Genomic DNA, 15,340 nt, shown 5'->3' on the forward strand with positions numbered 1-15,340 from the left:
TCTAGTTGACTGCAGAATCTGAGCTCTTTCCATATCACCACCATTAAAAAGGGTACAAAACCATGGGCTTAATGTCTAGCTATTAAGTCCTATAAAAATGTTATATTCCTGTAATGGAAAGTAGATTGGAAGAGATTATCTCAGAACTCTTCCCAAGTTCAGTATCCCTTCGTCTTTAGAGAGCTTTCACAGAATGAACATCTTGAAAGACACCAGAACGCAAGCTCCCTGAAAGCAGAGCATGTCTTTCCTCTCTGTATCCCATTCCCAGCACAGTGCCTGGCTCATCAAAATGGCAGTTAACACTTAAACCGGCTGCTAATGAGTCAGTTCTGACACACAGGCATTCCATGTGTGTTAGAGTAGAACTATATTCCACAGGATTTTCAATGGACGATTTTTTGGAAGTAGATCACCAAGCCTCTCTTTCTAGAATAAACAGATGCAGAAAGGAAAGTACCAAGACCTGAAGACAGGAATGCGGGTAAAAATATAGCTTGCATTTTATGCTACATTTATTTTTCATCATCCTAGATCTAAAGCATTGATTCTTAAAAGAGTGCATAGGAATCACGTGAAGGGCTTGTTAAACACAGATTGCTGGTTCCTACACCGATGATAGAATAGGTCCAGGGTGAAAAAACAACAACTAAACCAGTTGCCATTAGGTCAATTCTGACTCATGGCGACGCCATGTGTGTCAGGGTAGAACTGTGCTTCCATAGCGTTTTCAATGACTGTGACTATTTGGAAGTAAATTGCGAGGCTTTTCTTCTGAGGTACCTCTGAGTGGATTCAAACTGCCAATCTTTTGGTTAGTAGACAAGCACTTAATCATCTGAGCCGCCCAGGGACTCCAGGGACTCCAATTTGTACTACTACTAAGTTCCCACGTAATGCTGATGTTGCTGGTCCAGGGACTATATTTTGAGAACCATTGTCCAAAACTACAGCATGCTATCTAGGAAAATAATGTCATGGATTGAATTATGTCCCCCCGCCAAAATGTGTTTATCAATTTGGCTGGGCCATGATTCCTGGTATTGTGTAATTTTTCTATATGTTGTAAACCCTGCCTTTATGATGTTAATAAGGGAGGGTGGGCAGCAGTTGTGTTAGTGAGGCAGGACTCAATCTACAAGATTGGATTGTGTCTTGAGGCAATCTCTTGAGACATAAAAGAGAGATGCGAGCAAAGAGACAGGTGGACCTCATACCACCAAGAAAGCAGTGCTGGGAGCAAGGCTCATCCTTTGGACCCAGGGTCTCCATGCAGAGAATCTCCTGGTCTGGGGTAGGACTGATGAGAAGGCCAACAGAGAGAGAAAACCTTCCCCTGGAGCTGACAGTCTGAATTTGGACTTTTAGCCTACTTTACTGTGAGAAAATAAACTTCTCTTTGTTAAAGCCATCCACTTGTAGTATTTCTGTTACAGCAGCACTAGATAACTAAGACAATGAAAACAAAACAAAGCTGCATACATTGTTTAATAATACCAAAAAACCCATTGCAGTTGAGTTGAGTTGATTCCAACTCACATCGACCTATAGGACAGAGTAGAACTTCCCCATAGGATTTCCAAGGATTGGCTGGTGGATTCGAACTGCCATCCTTTTGGTTAACAGCCGAGCTCTTAACCACTGCGACACCAGGGCTCCACTTAATGAATATGCAACCATTAATATTTTCCTCTATTTATTTATACCCTACCTGATCCTAAAAGAGTTTTAATCTCTTACAACTCTGAACATATAAAATATGACATTATAAAAAAAAAAAAAAGAGAACCTATTGAGAAAAATGGTGCATCTGTTCTATGTTGTTAGTTGCCATCAAGTTGATTCCAACTCATGGTGTAATGGACAGATTTTTAACTCCATTCACACAAAAGTAGTAATTGTGCTCATCCTTGATAAATGACAGCATGTAGTGATCACCTGGAAAAAATAAAACTATCACTACATTTTCATGAATCTAATTTCTAGGAGGAATCTAGGCCATGTTCTCTCTATAAGGGACATGAATTAGAGCCAATACAAATCTAAAAATGCAGAAAATACAAATTATTTTTTCAATGGCTCTTGTTTTTACAATTCTCAGTATAAACTGAGAATAAACTTTACCTCATTGGAGACATTTCTGAGGAGAGGTAAGCTAACACACGCTTCAGGTACGTCTCTTTAATCTGATACAGGATTAAAATTTTGAAAATTTTCGAAGAAAGGATGATATCCCTGGTAATCTCAAATAGCGATGGTTTCAACTGAAGAGCAGTCAGTGGGTAGCAGGAATCCCAGGCAAATGCTTGAAATGTCAATATTCTGTGTTACTGATGAAGGAAAATACACATACTTCAGGGACCCGGTGAGTCTACAGCAGGGCTCACATTCTATTTCGTAAATAAAGAGCCTGTATTATATTCTTTCAGATCGAGAGTATCCTTCTTTCCTGTTCTCCACAAAGAATTCAATAAGGACTGGAAAACACTCAGGAATATAAGAGATATTATTTAGACCTTCTTTTCAATTCTCAGAGGATAAGCTTAACAGTCACTGAAAATCAGAATATTTGTGTTCATATACATATTAGAATTTTTAAGCTTCTGATCACATATTTTTCATCATTCATATGTTTAAATATCTGGTTTGGGAAAAAGGGAGGATTGTTTTTCTTATGGCTCTTGTAGACTTTTTAATTCCATATTAGACTTGGATTTAGATGGAATTTACAACAGTAGCTCAAAGTTGGTGACTCTTTATCTAAGTCTGAAAAGAATGACCGTCTTCTTTCTATACACACTGAGGATGCTATAGATTTTCTAAATAAAATGGTAAAATGACAGTCCCAGGTCCCACAAACTTACAATAGTAAATAAAACAAATTTCTGCATTACATCTTGGTCAAAACTATTATTAAATCATATTTGACAGCAAAGTTCATCTTTCATTATAGGAGAATAGTTTTGTTTACTATATTTGACATTTTTCATGCAAACATAATTTTACTATTTCCACCTGTGTTAAGACCTTTTCTTAATCTCAGTGAGTTTTTCTTTTTTGGCATAAAGTTCAGAATAGTTTTTGATTATAGCTCACTCAAAACTCACATAGCTAGTGAAATATAAAGTTAAGCTTGGCTGGCATTTACACTGTGGTTTTTGTTTTAATACTTCTCTAGTATTAGCTTGTGTCTTACTCTTTTAGAAAGACTATTTTGGGGGGCTGGGGGAGATTCAAGAGCTATTAGGCGTAGGAATTCTTTACAGAGAGTTTATCAAATCTCCTCCCTGTAAAACTCATAAAATAGTGCAACAAAACTATTATATAGTGGTTTACAATTATGCAAGAGGAAGAGTAGCTTAATTAATAAGATGTGGGAGATACATATATTTTTTTTTTTTTGGGAGATATAAGGAAGGAATGAGATCAAGGAAACATATACTGAGGGGGACAAAGGTCACAATTTTTCCTCTCTACTGGGTTATTCCTACCGGGCTACATGCTATTTGTCCCACTATCAAAGAAAAAAAAGTCCTTAGTCCACATTCCCCTACACCTAGTGTGATCTCCCGTGCTTTCTCTCTACCCATACAAAGAGCCCTGGTGGCCCAAGGATTAAGTGCTCAGCTGATAACCGAAAGATCAGCAGTTCAAACTTACCAATGGCTCCTCAGGAGAAAAGATCCAGCGATCTGCTCCCGTAAAGATTGTTGTTGTTGTTGTGTGCCGCTGGAGTCATTTCCAGTTCATGGCGATCCTATGTGACAGAGCAGAACTGTGCCATAGGGTTTTCTAGGCTGTAATCTTTATGGGAATAGATTGTCTGGTCTTTTCTCCCACAGAGCAGCTGGTGGGTTTGAATCACCGACCTTTCAGTTAGCAGCTGAGCACTTAACTACTGTGCCACCGCCACCAGATCTCCCTCCCATGAAGATTACAGCCTAGGAAACCCTATGGGGCAGTTCTACTCTGTCATATAGGGTCGCTGTGAGTTGGAATCGACTCAATGGCACATAACAGCAACATATAAACTTTTTGAAAGAGTTGCTGATAGTTACTGTTTTCTGCCATTTAATCAGGCTTTTGTGCCTAATCACTGGTTATCACCATTTCCTCCAAGATCCCAAATTTGAAGGCCAATTCTCAGTCCTTATCTTCCTCACACTAGAAACAACATTTCACACATGGGAAGCAGCATTTCACTTGGTTCGTTATGCCTCCTTTTTGAAGCACTTTCTTCACTTGGTCTACAAGGCTACTCAGTCTGGCCCTGCTGCTCCCTCTCAGAACTCATCTTCTACCTCGCCCCCTTTGCTCATTCTGTTCCAGGCACTTTGGCCTCCTTACTCCTCCATGTTCCTTCCTTGGGCTTTGCCCTTGCTGCCCCCTCTGTCTGGAATGTTCTTTCTCCAGATACCCACTTGTTTATTCCCTCACTCCCTTCAAGTCCCTGCTCAACTGCTATTTTCCTGGTTATCATATATAAAATAACACCAGTATTACTCCCTTTCCTTTGCCCTGCTTTTTCATCAGATCCCTTATTAGCACCCAGTATACTTATTGATAACCTATGCCCCCCTTCTAGAAAGCTCCCTGAGGGCAGGGATTTTGCTCTGTTCATAACTCCAGGGCCTGGCACATAAAAAAAAAAAAAAAAGACTCTTAATAAGTATCTACTGAATGATCTCCGTAAATTATGTGGCCCAGTCATAGTTCAGAGTGAAGTGTGCAGAGCTGGGGTTCAAGGCTGAAGGTGAGTGAAAGAGGGCACTGTAGGGGGAGGAGGGTGATTATAAAGGAAAATTAACAATTGGATAAAAATATTCCTAATTTCCCTCTCCCTTCCTAACTTGTTTCCCAAGATTTGTCTTGGGATTTCTCAGAAAATCTACCTGCGGTTGGAGAACATTGATTTTTTTTTTTTTTAATATTAACTTTTATTGAGCTTCAAGTGAACGTTTACAAATCAAGTCAAACCGTCACATATAAATTTATACACACCTTACTCGGTACTCCCACTTGCTCTCCCCCTAATGAGTCAGCCCTTTCAGTCTTTCCTTTCGTGACAATTTTGCCAGCTTCCAACTCTCTCTATCCTCCCATCCCCCCTCCAGACAGGAGATGCCAACACAGTCTCAAGTGTCCACCTGATACAAATAGCTCACTCTTCATCAGCATCTCTTTCCTACCCACTGTCCAGTCCCTTCCATGTCTGATGAGTTGTCTTCGGGAATGGTTCCTGTCCTGGGCCAACAGAAGGTTTGGGGACCATGACCGCCGGGATTCCTCTAGTCTCAGTCAGACCATTAAGTATGGTCATTTTGTGAGAATTTGGGGTCTGCATCCCACTGATCTCCTGCTCCCTCAGGGGTTCTCCGGTGTGCTCCCTGTCAGGGCAGTCATCGGTTGTGGCGGGCACCAACTAGTTCTTCCGGTCTCAGGATGATGTAGGTCTCTGGTTCATGTGGCCCTTTCTGTCTCTTGGGCTCCTAGTTATCGTGTGACCTTGGTGTTCTTCATTCTCCTTTGATCCAGGTGGGTTGAGACCAACTGATGCATCTTAGATGGCCGCTTAATAGGATTTAAGACCCCAGATGCCACATTTCAAAGTGGGATGCAGAATGTTTTCATAATAGAATTATTTTGCCAATTGACTTAGAAGTCCCCTTAAACCATGGCCCCCAAACCCCCGCCCTTGCTCCGCTGACCTCTGAAGCATTCAGTTTATCCCGGAAGCTTCTTTGCTTTTGGTCCAGTCCAGTTGAGCTGACCTTCCATGTATTGAGTATTGTCCTCCCCTTCACCTAAAGCAGTTCTTATCTACTAACTAATCAGTAAACAACCCTCCCCCACCCTCCCTCCCTCTCCCCCTCGTAACCACAAAAGTATGTGTTGAGAACACTGATTTTTAAGCTTGGAGATTTTCTCCCAAAGCAAGAAGAACGAAGGCACAAGGTAGGGACACCCAGGACTGTGAAGTGGTGAGAAGTTGAGAAGTATAATCTGTTGTGTAAATCACATCCCATGTCAGGGCACAGCTAAAATAACAGTTGATGGGTTGAGTGGGAAGCCAAATGAGATCAGAAAAGTTAGAAACAGAACAATTAAACTGCAGTACATTTGAAAGAACTGGGTACATCATGCAGAGCAAGAGAAAACCTGGAATCATCTTCATAGGTAATTTCAATATTTAAAGGCCCATTACATGGACAAGGTATTGGATTTATTTGTGTAGCCCTAGAGAGAAAAAAAGAGTCCCTGGGTGGCACAGAAGTTAAGAGCTTGGCAACTAATGTAAAGGTTGACAGTTCAAATTCATGTAGAGGCACCTGATAGAAAGGCCTGGTAATCTACTTCTGAAAAATCAGCCACTGAAAACTCTATGGAGTGAGTGTAGTTCTACTGACTGACACACATGGAGTTGCCGTGAGTCTGAATCAATTCAACAGCAATTTTTTTTTTAAGGGTAGAATGATGGCCAGTGAGTACATGAGTACATGGTTCAGTCTGCCAGGTCTCAGTTCATTGTAAGGAGGCACTTCCTGGACATTAGAGCTGTATGCTACAGTGGAATATGGTACATAACACTTTCAAAAAAGTCTGACCCAGTGTGGAGTAATCAAACTCATTAATATTTTTGTAGTAACTATATGAATACTCACATTAAGTGGGAAGAGTAAAGAGAATCAGTTGAGTTTTGCTAGGAAATAAGTTGCCACAAATTTAATGAAAATCCTTTGGTTTCAGAGGTTTTTGGATCTCCAAATTGTAGATTAAGGATTATGGCTCTGGATAATGAAACTATGGACAAAATCATATCTACTGTAAAAACTGTCTTCAAAGTTTGTTAACTTTTTACTCCTCTTACGGCATTTGCTACACCATCAGATAGAAAATGGAAAATGGCCACCAATAATTATTTGAATGTGAACACTTCATTCTTAAATTTTCTAAGATCAGTATCATCATGCAACTTCATGACGGTAAAATATACTTTTTTACGGAAATCAACATTTGTTTCCCTTTTCATTATATTCCACCAGTTTCCTGATGGTCATGTTCTTGCCTTTCTAAGAGGTTGTAAGTGGTCACGGGTTCTCATCTGAATAGTTGGGACACACTAGTATATAATAATCGATGATAAATTGTGTCGTAAGTAATTTTTTCCTTTATTAATAACAGATTAAGTAAAGAGATTTAAAAATAGGAGCAATTTAAGCTTTCCTCATAATAACATCATTTTCACTGGCTTGGATCTGTATTCCTTCTTGAACGATTTTCAGCGTCCGTCCGTCCGTCCGTCCAATTAAGTCTTGGTTGGTCCATGATACCAAAAAGCAATTGGTTTTCCACCTGTATCTCTAATTTGCCATCAATACTATCTAGCCTTTAGTTCATGCTTGAGTCCTCTGTGCTCTAGTTCTTTTACTTATGTCTGAATGACTTCCTATTTTAAATAGTTCCAGCTTCTTCTCAATCCCAACCCTCTTGTGCATTTCCAAGGTTTGTTGACAGCTGTGTTTAACACTCAACTGAGGTCAAGATTTACAAAGAGAGCCAAAGAAGCACATTGTCCTTTAAAAGGACACAATGAATGACCACAATGCAACTCCTTTAATTGACCACAATACAATTTTGTGTAGATGTATGTGACTAGAAAGTATATACTCTAACAGATTATAATCTGTATCTTAATGAACAATGAAGATCAGCAAGGTTTAGCTGATTTGGTGAAGAAAAAGAAGAAACTACATGATTATAATAGGTTCACACTGGAGAAAAATAGGGTTTCAGGTTAGATCACTTCACTAATAGCTTCAATACCATATAATTTAGAGATTGTTATCTCAATTATGGAAACTCTGGTGGTGCAGTGGTTAAGTGCTACGGCTGCTAACCAAAAGGTCGGCTGTTCAAATCCACCAGGCGCTCCTTGGGAACTCTATGGGGCAGCTCTACTCTGTCCTATAGGGGACGCTATGAGTCAGAATCGACTCAATGGCAGTGGGTTTGTTTGTTTTTTTTTTTAATCTCAATTATACAAATTAGAAAACTGGAGTTCAGTAAGATTAAATACCTTGTCCAAGGTCAATGACTTTATAAATGGTAACACCTCAATTAATGATTTGGGATAAAAATTTAAGGAAGGGAAGCTGATGGAACACAGTTGTGTGGGGTTTTGCTTCTCTGAATCTATTTAGTGTTAAATCTAATACTGGGGTTTATTACTTTCAGAACTACATTAATATATAAATAACAATGATAGCTGCTAATGTTAACTGAGCAGTTTCTATATGTGAGAGACTGTGCTAAGTGCTTTACACATGTTGTCACTTAATTCATTCCAGAGAGTGGGCACTATTAGTACCTTCATTTCACAGATGGGGAAACTGAGGCTCAGAAAGGTAAATTAACTTGTCAAGGGTTATATAGGTGCTGTCAGAGACAGGTATCAAATCCAAGTTTTTAAGCCTCAAGTTCAGCCTTTTAGTCTTACTCTGCCTTTGTAAAAGGGAAACATTAAGAAAATTAAAGTCTGGTGGAAATAAACCCATATATAAATTCAGTACAGAATTGTAAGTGCTGTTGTTTCAAAAAGAACACATGAATTTAAGAATGCATTAATATCCACAGATGACTTTTAAATGTCTGATTTTTGAAACGAAAGCTTTTGAGTTATCCGTGAGCATCAAAAATTCTCTTAACTGATGAGCTATGCTTACTTCCAAAGATTCCTCATCTTATTTACTTCCCCCACACACTTGGAAAACTTTAAAGTGGCCAAATGGAATTTTATCAAACTTTCAAAAATGTTCACCCCCAGGCCATAAGAATTTGAGGTCCAGAGGTTAATTTTTAAAAATAATTCCATGTCATAAAATGAGGATCCTAGTAATGAGCATGTTTTTATTTCTGATATGCTTTACTTTAGCAAAATAAGTAGTATCTAAATACACAATGGAGTCCCTGGGTGGTGTACATGGTTAAAGCACTTGGCTAATAACCAGAGGGCTGGAAGTTCTAGTCCACCTAGAGGTGACTTGTAAGAAAAGCCTGGTGACCTACTTCTGAAAAAGCAGCCGTTGAAAACCCTGTGGAGTTCAGTTCTACTCTGACACACACGGGGTTAACATGAGTTGGACCTGACAATTGCTTTTTTACTAGTAACTGTACAATGATAATTAAAATATTGGAAGGTTAAAGAGGTAGTAATTCTACCTCCATTTCTCTCCCCCACTCAATAAATTTGAGAGGCTAATCTCTAAAAAAATTATCTGACATATTAAAATTTAAGAGGATTGGGGATTCTTACCAACTTCCACTTCTGGCCTTTTTAATTCTAAATAAATGCCTATATGGCATGAGTATTCAATACATTCTTTTGAAAAAGAGTGAATGTCTTATGATCTAAACTAATTTTAAGTTGTAACCTGTTTTCAAAGTGATGGTAAATGCAGTCCATCTTAGGTGCCCATATTATAAGCAACAGAGAAATATTAATAGAGCCTAAATATGTAGATCAAAATACTAAATTATTAGTATCACTACAGATATCACATGTTGATTAAAAAAATTAACAACACCCTTATATCATGTCTTGGTACCGAGCGCTGCTACACAAGCCTATCACCTCAGGCTTACCCCTACGGAATACTAAACCAAGTACCCTATCTTCTTCTCCTCATTGGTATTACTCCCCAGGACTTCTGCTTTGGTGGAGACAAAGTTCATCTTTGGGTTAAAGGAACTCAGGGGATCAGGAGCCTCTCTGTGGGAGCAACAGCTGGCTTTTCCTCCAGGGCACACTCCAATCCCCAGTGCATCTCCAGAACCACTTTGGGGCAGAAAAATACTGTGAAGCTCAAGAAGAGATGGTAGTGACCTATTAGCCCTGGGTTCATTCTGCTCACAACAGAACACCTGCAGACTCAACCAGCACAGCTGGGATTTTTAAGATTCATTGTAGAATATCCTTTAAAGAAAGCTTCAACTTGCCTGTGTCTGCAAGGGATAGCGTAGGTGTATTTCCCAAGGGTGCGCTAGCCCAAGGGCACCTTTGTTCTTGTCTGAGGCTTAGGTTTTTAATTCGATGGATGGAACCACTAGTTAATTCCATACAATGCAAAGGTGGAGGCGGCTGACTGTAGGAGAGGGTGGCATGCACTTTTTGCAAACGCAGCAATGGTGGCCTCTCAGGATGTCCCTCACTCTGTAAGGCACAGTTATCCAAAGAAGACTCTATATAGCACAGCATCAAGTTTTAAATCATTCAAGGAAGGAATCTGTGAGGAGACATACCAGTCTTTTTTTTTTTCCAGAGAGATCAATGAGCTGTGGAGACACATTGGCCAGAACACTTTCTTTCATCTAGATACAGAGTGTGACACACGGGTGCCAGCTTAAGTGTTATTCCTAAAGGAAGGGGGCAGCATTTCTAATCAATTGGAGGTGGAATATGGCCAGAGCCACGTGGGATAGGCTGGAGACAAAGCTGATGGATTATTTAGAGAATGTTTTTTTAACATTACTCCACAAGATAAAATAACAGACGGAGTTGATTTAAGAAAGTTTTCAAATTGCAAAAGACATTCAAGGTATCAGGGATTCTAGGTGTTTTACTACAAATCTTATCTAGGAAAAATAAAAGGAAACAAACCCAAAATGCTCATAGGCTTCATATGAGACAATGTTAAAAAATGTTGTGCAAACATCTGGTATATCTATATATTAATAACATTATAATTATGGTTAGAAATATTGAACTAAAAAAAAGCCTTACATCATTTTAGGAAGAATATCAGGTGTAACGTTATTTTCATTTTTTTGGCCCTGAAATATTATTACTCTTAAAAATTGCAAAATTATAGCTTCTAAAACACCAAGATTATTAGAATTTGATTTTTATAAGAAAATCAAATCCAAAGATGAGCTTTGTCTCTAAATTAGAAGTCCAGGGGAGTAATACCACTGAGTAGGAGAAGAAATGGTACTTGGTTTAGTGTTCTGTGAAATTATAATATGCATATAATAAATGTTACGTATATATATATAATATAAATGATGATGATGATGATCTAAAGATCCCTTTAAGGTGGAACAAATTTGTAAACAATAGCTTTCCACAAAAACCAAGGAACCCAAATTATATATTAATTTCTCACAATGATTGTAGTTCAGCTGGACATGAATTGACCAGAAATGTCAATATCTAAGGGCACATTATAATTCTACAGCTAGTTCTGTAGTGTCAGCATTGTTAATCTTCACTGAGATCCACTGGCTGGTACGTGCCATATAAATGGCCTGTCTCCATTACTGTCAGCCTCAAAAAAGTGTCTACTTCCCATGGGCTCGAAGTTCTTACAACCCAGCAGCTGCTCATGGTTCAAGTTTCTAAGTCTGAATGCATATGACAAGGAGAAGCAAAAACCCAGAGCAGTGACTGTTAAAAGGTCAGTGGGGTGTCAGGTCCTGTGCTGGTAATCAGAAAGCCAGGGGAAAAGCAGGGAACAGGCAGCACCAGGCAGTGAGTAGGGCTTCCTGCCCAAGGGGAGAGGATTAATCAACAAAAGTGAATGATGCGACACTTTACCTAGAGCAAACACTGAAATGCTATTTTTACTTATATTAGCCATTTAAAAATTATAGCCATTCTTTTTTTTTTTTTTTTCCTAATAATTATATCTTCTCCATAAAGGTTCTAACTGTTAGGGAATAAAAGTTAAGAAAATTTGCATAATGTGACTCTACCCATGGTGATTTGATTCGAAAAAAAAAGTTTATTCCTAACAGATGAATAATTTCAAAATCAATACTCACACATGTAATACCTATTGTGTGTATTTTCTTTTTTTTTAAACATGACTTAGATTTCCTGAAATGGATTTACACAGAGGGAAGACACTGGCTCATTTTATTTCTATGGAGTCAAAGCTACTGTAAATTACTAATTATCTAAACCAACGGAGATTTTTTGGTTTGGGGTTTACTGTTTGTGTCAGAAGATTGATTTCTAAGATTTTGACTTGGCTAATAGGCACTGGGTACTGGGTTAATATATTAGTAGTTAGGAGCTTTGCTTTCCTTGAGCATACACAGAACTACCTGGGCACAGGAGTGTGTCAGACAGGAAGACGAAGGAACCAATGCAGAATTTCCAAACTGTGAACAATCCACATGGCGCTCACTGAAGGTTTTGGTTATGGACAATTGTGATCCACTTTTATGCTTAGAAGTCTAATGTGAATGTTCCACTTACCTTTTTCTTCTTTAAAAAAAACCACCTGATTGAGGATAATCCCCATACCACTTAATTCACTCATTAATTCTTTTTTTTTTTTAAAGAATATTCTTAGGGTTGTACAATCATCATTACAACCTAAGTTTAAATATTTTCATCTCCCCTGAAAGAAACTTCATTAGCAGTTACTCCCCAATCCTTGTTCCTCCACCCCCAACCCCTAGCAACAACTAATCTAATTTTTGTCTCTATAGATTTCCTATTCTGGACATTTCATATAAAAGGAATTCTATGACATACTTTTGTGACTGGCTTCTTTCACCGAGCATAATGTTCTCAAGGCTCATTCATGTTATAGTGTCTATCAGTACTTCATTTCTATAACACATTTTATTTATCTACTCATCTGCTGATGGATACCTTGGTTGTTTCCCCCTTTTGGTTATTATAAATCATGCTGGGCTGCTATGAGCATTTGTGTACACATTTTTGCATGGATATATGTTTTCATTTCTCTTGAGTATCTACATAGCAGCCGAATTACTGGATCATATGGTAACTCTATGTTTAGCTTTAGAGGAACTGCCAGACTGTTTTTCAAAGTGGCCGTACCATTTTATATTCCCACCAGTGATAAATGAGAGATTCAGTATCTCCACAACCTTGACAACATTTCTTATTGTCTGCTTTTTTTTTTTTTTTTTTCTCTTTGTGATAGCCATCCTACTGGATGTGAAGTGGTATCTCATTGTGGTTTTGATTTATATTTCCCTGATGGCTAATGAAGGAGCCCCGGTGGCACAGTGGTAAGCACTGGGCTGCTAACCAAAAGGTCAACAGACTCTTTGCAGAAGAAAGATGTGCCAGTCAGCTTCCCCAAAGATTACAGCCTTGGAAGCGCTATGGGGCACTTCTACTTTGTCCCATAGGGTTGCTATGACTTGATGGCAATGGTTTGGTTTTTGAGTTTTCATGACCAATGACTTTAATTATCTTTTCATGTGCTTACTGCAGCCTTAGTGGTGCAGTGATTAAGAGATTGGCTGCTAACCAAAAGGTCGGCAGTTCGAATCCACCAGTTACTCCTTGGAAACCCTATGGGGCAGTTCTACTCTGTCCTATAGGGTCACTGTGAGTTGGCATTGACTTGATAGTAATGGGTCTGTTCTTTCTTTTTTTTTTTTTTAATTGGCCATTCTAGTTACTTTATTTTAAAAAACACTTTATTTCATCTCTCTCCAAGACACACAGATCTTACCTTCTTTTTATGTCCTACATTGAAATATACATTCTCAAAATGCATCAGTATTAATCTCCTTTCTTGTTCCACCCATAGCCCTCCACTGCACGTACACTCTCCGCACATGGTTTACAAATGATTCCTTTTAAAATTGAGTTTGATGCCTTATTGTGGTTGCTTCTAAATTTTAGCTAGACTTCAGGAGGCAAAACCAAGTGAGCTAATTGCTCTTTGTCAAATAAAATAACTACCAACATGTCTTGGTCTAACATCTGTCATTACTCTCAAACCTGTTGAACAGGCCAATATAAAAAAAAAAAAAAAAAAAAACAGTAGAAATGTAGAAATAAGCTCTTCCACCCTTATCTCTCATGAATAGTCTCTGAATATCCATTATTTACCCGAAGACTCTAGATTTTTATGCGTAGAAGAAACATTTTCCATTTCTCTATACCTTCCTTCACTCTCACTAACGGGGGCAGGAGTGGTGCCTGAGAGTGAAATCCTGAAGCAGAACAGGAGAAGGAATTCAATGCTTGTGAACGCCTCTGATGAAGGGGCCAGGGTCAGCATGGGGAATGTCACAGTGGGCATGAACTGTGGGGAACCTTTGGCTTCTTGTATTTTTTACTCTCTTAAAAATCCAGACTCTAGCAGAAGACCACACAAACGTATGCATTTGATAATCATTACATTATGTGGAGACATCCTAAATAAAATTAAAAAAATTTAAAATTACCCCTTAAAATAATATCTGTGGTGGTTAATTTCCGGCGGTCATGGTCCCCAAACCTTCTGTTGGCACAGGACAGGAACCATTCCCAAAGACGATTCATCAGACATGAAAGGGACTGGACAGTGGGTAGGACAGAGATGCTGATGAAGAGTGAGCTAATTATATCAGGTGGACACTTGAGACTATGTTGGCATCTCCTGTCTGGAGGGGGGATGGGAGGATAGAGAGAGTTGGAAGCTGGCAAAATTGTCACGAAAGGAAAGACTGGAAGGGCTGACTCATTAGGTGGTGAGCAAGTGGGTGTACGGAGTAAGATGTATATAAACTTATATGTGATAGTCTGACTTGATTTGTAAACGTTCACTTGAAGCTCAATAAAAGTTAATAAAAAAAAATAATATCTGTGGTGGTTAATTTTAGGTGACAATTGGCTAGACTGTGGTTCGGCCAAACACTAGTCTAGTTGCTGTCATAAAGTAGTTTCATGTGATTAAATCAGCCGACCTTGGGCAGAGCAGACGTGGTACAATTAATTACTTTGTGTGTGGCCTTTCTAGCCATGGTCTTATGACTCCCACCCAGATGACTGGGTGGGGCTGAGCAAATAAGATAATTGTGGTCCACCGTATTGGGTGGGAGGGGATTGGTCAGTTTTGCCTTAAAAGAGAGCCAATTCCAGAGCAGAGAGGACAGCCCACTGCCACCAAAGAAGGGAAGACCTGCAGCAGACACCCAAAGGAGACAGTGCAGTGGTCTTCCTGGCCCATGGAATGAGAAAGCTGGGTGTCTCTGGGCAGAGACTGAGGGCCAGGGAGAAGTCTATGCCTGACCCATGAATTTGGGACTTGCCAGCCTCTACAACCACATGGTCCATTTCCTTTATATGGTTCATGAGTTCTGTGACACAAAGCAGCAAATTAGGGAACCCAAAGACGGGAGGGAGAGCACTGGGTGAGAGAGACTAGTTGATATTAGAGATTATGGAGTAGTACAGCAGCTTGGAGAAGTTAGACATTGTGGACATCTTTAACCTCCACCTCATGGGAACCAGCTTTGTGCTGATCCTTATAAAAGAAATTATTTGATTAGCAGATTACCTTCTGATCACATTCAATAATGCAAT

At 39.1% G+C, this 15,340-nt stretch overlaps 1 protein-coding gene across 1 annotated transcript in view; it reads right to left on the reverse strand.

Annotated features, from left to right (window-relative positions):
- The window catches only part of FMN2 (formin 2), a 402,560-nt gene that overhangs the window by 14,945 nt on the left and 372,275 nt on the right, over positions 1-15,340 (reverse strand). The gene's annotated exons all lie outside the window — the stretch shown is intronic.

This window comes from Elephas maximus, chromosome 24, assembly GCF_024166365.1.
Source record: "Elephas maximus indicus isolate mEleMax1 chromosome 24, mEleMax1 primary haplotype, whole genome shotgun sequence".
Classification (NCBI taxonomy): domain Eukaryota; kingdom Metazoa; phylum Chordata; class Mammalia; order Proboscidea; family Elephantidae; genus Elephas; species Elephas maximus.